Source organism: Lissotriton vulgaris, chromosome 6 (assembly GCF_964263255.1).
Source record: "Lissotriton vulgaris chromosome 6, aLisVul1.2, whole genome shotgun sequence".
In the NCBI taxonomy this organism is placed as follows: Eukaryota; Metazoa; Chordata; class Amphibia; order Caudata; family Salamandridae; genus Lissotriton; species Lissotriton vulgaris.
Genome location: NC_141694.1, coordinates 1,913,860,525 through 1,913,867,628, shown reverse-complemented (window position 1 = coordinate 1,913,867,628; position 7,104 = coordinate 1,913,860,525).

The following is a 7,104-nucleotide window of genomic DNA, read 5'->3' as shown; positions in this document are numbered from 1 at the left end:
GTATGTACCCATTTACCCTGACTAGAAGTAAGGGTCCCTATTTGGACAAAGGTACTTATGTCTGCCAACTAGAGACCCCCAGATCTAACAGTGACACTCCACACAGATGGGGAATATACAATCACACTGACTGGTACCAGGTATAGGGCTGATGTGCAACTTCGCTTCAACGCGTGATTTGACAAATCCATTACACTTGGGTTTCTCAGTAAGGAAAACATCTTAAAGGAAACCATTAGTCGGCATCAAGTGCCTTTGTTAACTATGCAGTCTCAGCAAAATTGCTTAGTTACTACTGGGATACCAAATAACACTTACTTGAAATTAGACAGTTTCCCTTAAGTGTGTAATAAAAGAATCATTAAAGAAAAATGGGAAGGAAGTGTTCACTTAAAGACAGCTCAACAAACTTTGGGCACATTTGCACCAATTACCGTGGAATTTCTCTCTGGGATGGTTAAGTTAGAATATGTCTCTTTACCCCGCAGTCTTTCTTCCTGCAGGGAATCACAACGCGGTCATTACCACGACCGCATTGTGATTCCGCATACCATTACTCCGCAAGTCAGGACGACGACTTTCGGAGGGGGGGGCGCTGGATGTTGGAATAGTATAATTTACTATTCCAACTCCAGTCAGTGCGGACACTAGGGAAGGTGTTGGATTTGAAATCCAACACTTTCCCCCGCCCCCCAAGTCGTTGTTCCATTGTTTAACGGCTAAGTTTGCTCCAGTCTTGAATTGGCATCTTCTCCTTAAAACAATATGTGTTGTAAAAGCCACCATTCGAATCAATGTTTTTTCCGTATTTATCCATATTTATGTTTTGCTAATTATCTGTGAAGTGAAGCAGAAGTCTATTCTCGTTCCACTGCACAGTGAGAGATCCTTTCAGGAGCAGCAAAAAATGAAGAGTAGCGTCTGCCAGCCAAAAGGCACTTCAATTAATCATTGTTGATCAATGGAGTAAACTATTCAATTTTTGTTGCAGATAAGAGGCTTAATATTCTCGTTGCGTGACGCAAGGCCTTATCACCTGGAAACCGAAATCAGCAGAGGAAGATTTTCTTTTCCAGATATACCAGTCCAGCCTTCAAGAAGGAAGTTCTACATTTTACCATGGCTACTAGTGGCTTATCTGCTTCTGCTCTGAAGCGCAAGTCTACGCAATGATTGACTTCCTACCGTCACTGAAGCGCCAGCATGTTACAGGGGAGTCTTGTCCAGTGCAACCAACTAGTGATGAGGCTAGTAAAACTCATCAAGAGTCTTCCAAGGACAGTCCACCTTTACCAAGACTTCAACGTGTGCCAGAGAAAGAAACCGTCAAAATCCCTGACTGCTGGAACACTAAACAGTGGAATTACTTTCAAGAGGAATATAAATGGTTGTATCTTAAGACAGGCAATCTTGGATGTTCTTCCTGCAAACAGGCTCAATCAACAGGTCTTTCAGTGCACAATAACACCCAGGGCATGCGCATAAGTAAAGAGTGGGCAGATGGCCAGGTTGGTCCTTCTGGTGACGGAAAAGATTTCAGGCAGAAACAGCTCAGGAAGAAGATTAAGAAGCATGAGGTGAGCGCTGGTCACTTGGCAGCTGAAGACATTCTTACAGCTCATCAGGAAAATACATTGATGGTGACAGTACACGCATGTAATGCAAAACATATGGAGAGCACATGCAGGGTTTTTGACACTACCTACTACTTGACAAAAAAAAGATTGCCCTTTCACTGACCACCCTGATCTAATTCGCCTTCAGGCAAAGAAAGGCCGTGCAATGGGCCGTGTTTTGCACAGCAATGTGACTGCAACTGAAATAATAAAACACATTGCACTGTAAATGCAACAATTGATCTGTTATATCAGACAACACAAACTAAAGATCACAGTGTTAATTGATAAAAGCACTTCTATTAGCAATGCTTCTACCTTAATCATCTACCTCCGCGGCATTTTTGGAAATGACAGAATTGAAACAACATTACTTGTATTGAGGGGTAAGAATAGGGTGTTGTTTCCGTTTCTCTAAAACTGAGTATTCATGATAACATAATCAGAGGTTATTATTATTATAATATTTTTTTTTTGGTAAACCTTTATTGTTTCGTAAATCAGTTACATTCACAAGTCTACCAACCATCACGGTCGGCCATAAGGACAGAGGTGGTCGAATCAGACAATGTAAACCAGGAATAGTGCAAAAGTTCGCCTCCCAAAATCTATGTTGTAACTCAGGAAAGCATATTACCACCTTGGCGACAGGATTAAAGAAGGTTTCTTTTTTTTAAATTAAAGAAAGAGCAGGATCTGGTGCTGCACAATTAAACCATAACAAATCAAGGGTTACACGTAAAACAGGATATTCATAGTCGGGACCACCGTAGGCAGGATATCGGCGCCAGTGCATATAATCAGGATATACGATAAACATTATATTTCCCCCACTTAAACAGTGTCTGCCCGCTGTACCGTAAAGCATTGAAAAATCATCCACCCTTATTATTGAGCTAGTAAAACGCACAGAGAGTTACCTCTAATCAGGTCCCGCAAAGAGGAGAAGAAAAAGAAGAAGAAAGTAAAAGAGAAGCCAAATATAACAAGAAAAAGAAAGGCCATAGAAACAGAAAAGGAAAAAACAAAAATACCCCTCCCCCAACCCCCCACCCTGCACCCCTGCATACGGCTACGGCCTACCCCCCTAGCAGCGTGCCTGTCGCCCAGTGTCTAAAACCCGAAATATAGAAGGAAGAGAAATAAAAAGGGGAGAAAGAGACATTAATCCACACGAAAGTAGAAGAAAGGGAAAAGGAAAGAAGATAACCAGACCCCCACGATAGGGGAAAAAGAAAACATGGAGGGTCCCCACCGCCTCGTGTCATTTCAATGATACCGAAGTAGACAATAAAGCATCAAAGACACCAACATAATCAGGATAGCAGTTACAGCTCAGCTTCTCAAGTTACCCGGGTAAGATGAAAGTCCCCCTGTGTTGCTACAAAGGAAACCAAAGTACAATTGTTTCACATAGACCCACTTAGCCCTAATCAGAAACATGTCTCAGTCACTGTGATGCAGAATTAGGCAATCAGAGTACCATAGTGAACAAGCAGGCCAGTCCGGAGAGAAGTCGGAAACCTTGCAGTGCCGCAGGAAACTGCACACTCAAAAGCAATCCGCAGCCATGTTGGTCTTCCACGGTCCGGAGAACAATGTGTAACGCAACAAGAATAGCCATTTCGCAGTTTCTGGGTCACATAGCGAGACACGTCACCGGGGAAGGAGCGCGAGAGGGAGAATGGTAAAACACATCTGGTGGTTTCTCCAAATAAACCATGTACCCATGAAACCAGGTGTCCATGTAGCAATCCACTCGGAACAAACGGGGAGTCCCCCACGTGCAAGCTTTCGTCTCTCGCCACCGATAGAGTCACCTCAATTCCCCACCGCAGCGTCTGCACGGCAAGGTGTAGCAGGGGCCACATGAACAAAGTCTCTCAAAGAAGATACCGGCGTCGGGCTCTCTTTCCACGAGCACGGGAATCACCCCTGTAACAATCCATATCAAATTCTGCCCTTCCAGCGCACGGGGGGGTATCCGATCTCCTCCCCTCGGTCTACAGTGCGCACTGCCAACACCATATTCAGGTATGTCTTATTAAAGCGCCACTCCCAAGAGAGACTCCCAGCGTGAACGCCGCTCAGACAAGCACCAGAGCCTCCAGCCCTAGATTTGGGGAAAGGCACCATATCATCACTTCCTTCACGTTTGCGGCCAGTATGATTGTCATCCCCACTTCCCGGCCGATGATCACATATGAGCCCCCACAGTCCAAAAAGGTGCCGCAATGACGTTACGCCACAACCGGCTCCGATCAATTGAGGTGCGGAGTATAGTCAGCAAATTGCGGGCCAAACAGAGTTCCAACAGGGAACAAATAGCTGCTTTTAGGTTACCACGTTCGTCCATCAGCAGTCGGGGGGGGGGGGAAACATGATCAGCATAGAAGGATGACATATTGCTCGTCCTCCAGTTTCCATGGGACGAGCGCTGGAGGCACACTCTCGGGGGCGGACTGACTTCCATGGCGGTTGACCGGCACCTTCCGGGTCCGTACGGCCGTTGTTGTTGAGCTCTCGGACGGCGGCGGCATCACGCGGGGTCCCGGTTGCAGGCCACAGATCACAAGGGTCCATATCTCCGCCTTCGGGACACGAAAATCCCTCGGAGTCGGACACAAATACCGATCGCCCCTTACGACGTACGGGAGCACCGGAGCTGTGCAGGATAGTCGATGGGATCAGGCGGCGGGGGAGGAAGGCTGGCGGAGCCGGGAGCCCGGGCGACCATCTTGCATAGAGGTTATTATTATACAGATTTACTGTAAGACTGAAGGAAGAGAACACATCGGAGTGCCGGTTAGGACCCGCTGGGTAGGAATAATCACCAGCTGAAAGGTGTTATGTTTCTAAGAGGGGCATACACTTACCCGGGTACCCTTTTGTGTGTTCTAAGTCTAAAGACTTACCATACTCTACTCGAGGTATGTGTACTATAGGATATTGTAAGTAGTAGAGGAGCAGAAATAGTGCTCCACCCCGGGTCTCACGCCACTGGACAACTGCCACCGAGCCGCTGCCTGCACAGTGACCTGACGGCACCGCACGCCACACTGCTCCGCTTCACACCGTAGCCTCGACGACAGGCATCCCACACTGCCTCAATCGGCCAGATCAAAAGGTGCCGTTTAGAAGTTTACTGTCACCGACACCATTCTGCATAGACGCTGTTGCCCGAAACTGTTGGATTTGGTTGTGTTTAGTACCACGATAGCACCGGACAAGGCTTCCGACTTCAAGAGACTACATTTTTAAGGTTATTCCTGCAAAGTACATATTTAAATTATTGTACTTTTGATTTTTATCATTTTGGTCTTATTATTAAGTGTGAGCGCAAAAACCGTTACGCTCGCGGATTTTGCGGATTTTCGGTAAATCCGCAATTCGCGAACACTCGCGAATTTACCGAAAATCCGCAAATTCGCACGCAGCGGATTTTTTTTTCTTGGTGATACAATTTTGCTGCGCGCGGCGTTTACTTACCGTCATTCAGCGTTTGCCGAGTTGTTTTTCTCGATATTTTGCGAGTGCTGCGCCATTTTGGATCTTGCTGCGGGATCCCGCGGGAATTTGGCGAGCGCGATTACGTCATCGCGGCTTGCCAACTTGCATAGCGAGAGTTTGTCAACGCGAGTACGCCGTGATCACGTATCGCGGGACTTCGCAATTGCGAGCTTGGAGATGCGGCGAGCAGCAACAATCTCGCATTCGCGAAAATATAAAATTTGCATTTCTGCACAAGAAATCCACCAGCAAGCAGCATAAACCTTCTGGAAATGATGATTTTTATCTGAATAACTCCTCAGGTTGACATTTGCCTGCACTTTTTTTGCGAGGAGTCCATTTTGGGGAGGGGGGGTGGGAGGAAGGAAGTGCCCCACAGTCTTCAACTTCCTGTTCCTGTCCAGCAGGCTCCTCCCAGTGCTTTGTCCATCTCCTGGTCACTTTTCATTTGGATCTGGAGCTGGAAGGATTACTTTTTGTGGATGCTGCTGGATATTTGGATTAGAGGCCTTTTTGACTTTCTTTGGATCACTTTTGGATTAGAAATTTCACAAGTAAGTTTGTTTGGGGCATTACAGTTGCTGCAACTACAATTTTGGAGTTTTCGATTTTTGGGCTGTTTTGGGGCCTTTTGCCCAGGGGTACTCAGTGGTGGGTGCCCTGAGTCTTTCTGTGGGGTGTTTTGAATTTAAACATCATGGAGGGGCTGGATGGCTTGGGATTGTGCTGATTTTTCTGTGATTTTCGTTTTTTTGGCCTGTTGTGGCCTTTTCACCAGGGGTAGTAAGTGTTGCATGGTCCTAGTCTTTCTGTGGGTTGTCTTGAATTTAAACATCATGGAGGCGCGCGATGGCTTGGGATTGTGCTGATTTTTCTGTGTTTTTCGATTTTTTGGGGTGTTCATGGGGACAGGCCATGTGGGTGGGGGCCATTTTGAGTGCTGCTACAGGCCCTGGCCATGTGCTGGGAGGGAGGGAGGGGGCCATTTTGAATGCAGGCAGTGTTGTTTGGCCTGCAACCATTTTGCCTAGTTTTCAACCTTTATGCCCAGGGGTAGTGAGTGTTGCATGGGCCTAGTCTTTCTGTGGGGTGTCTTGAATTTAAACATTACGGAGGGCCTGGATGGTTTGAGATTGTGCTGATTTTTCTGTGATTTTCGTTTTTTTGGCCTGTTGTTGTGGCCTTTTCACCAGGAGTAGTGAGTGTTGCATGGGCCTAGTCTTTCTGTGTGTTGTCTTGAATTTAAACATCATGGAGGGGCTGGATGGCTTGGGATTGTGCTGATTTTTCTGTGATTTTCGTTTTTTTGGCCTGTTGTTGTGGCCTTTTCACCAGGGGTAGTGAGTGTTGCATGGGCCTAGTCTTTCTGTGGGGTGTCTTGAATTTAAACATCATGGAGGGTCTGGATGGTTTGGGATTGTGCTGATTTTTCTGTGTTTTTCGATTTTTTGGGGTGTTCATGGGGACAGGCCATGTGGGTGGGGGCCATTTTGAGTGCTGCTACAGACCCTGGCCATGTGCTGGGAGGGAGGGGGCCATTTTGAATGCAGGCAGTGTTGTTAGGCCTGCAACCATTTTGCCTAGTTTTCAACCTTTATGCCCAGGGGTAGTGAGTGTTGCATGGGCCTAGTCTTTTTGTGGGGTGTCTTCAATTTAAACATCATGGAGGGCCTGGAAGGTTTGGGATTGTGCTGATTTTTCTGTGTTTTTCGATTTTTTGGGGTGTTTATGGGGACAGGCCATGTGGGTGGGGGCCATTTTGAGTGCTGCTACAGGTCCTGGCCATGTGCTGGGAGGGAGGGGGCCATTTTGAATGCAGACAGTGTTGTTAGGCCTGCAACCATTTTGCCTAGTTTTCAACCTTTATGCCCAGGGGTAGTGAGTGTTGCATGGGCCTAGTCTTTCTGTGGGGTGTCTTGAATTTAAACATCATGGAGGGCCTGGATGGTTTGGGATTGTGCTGATTTTTCTGTGATTT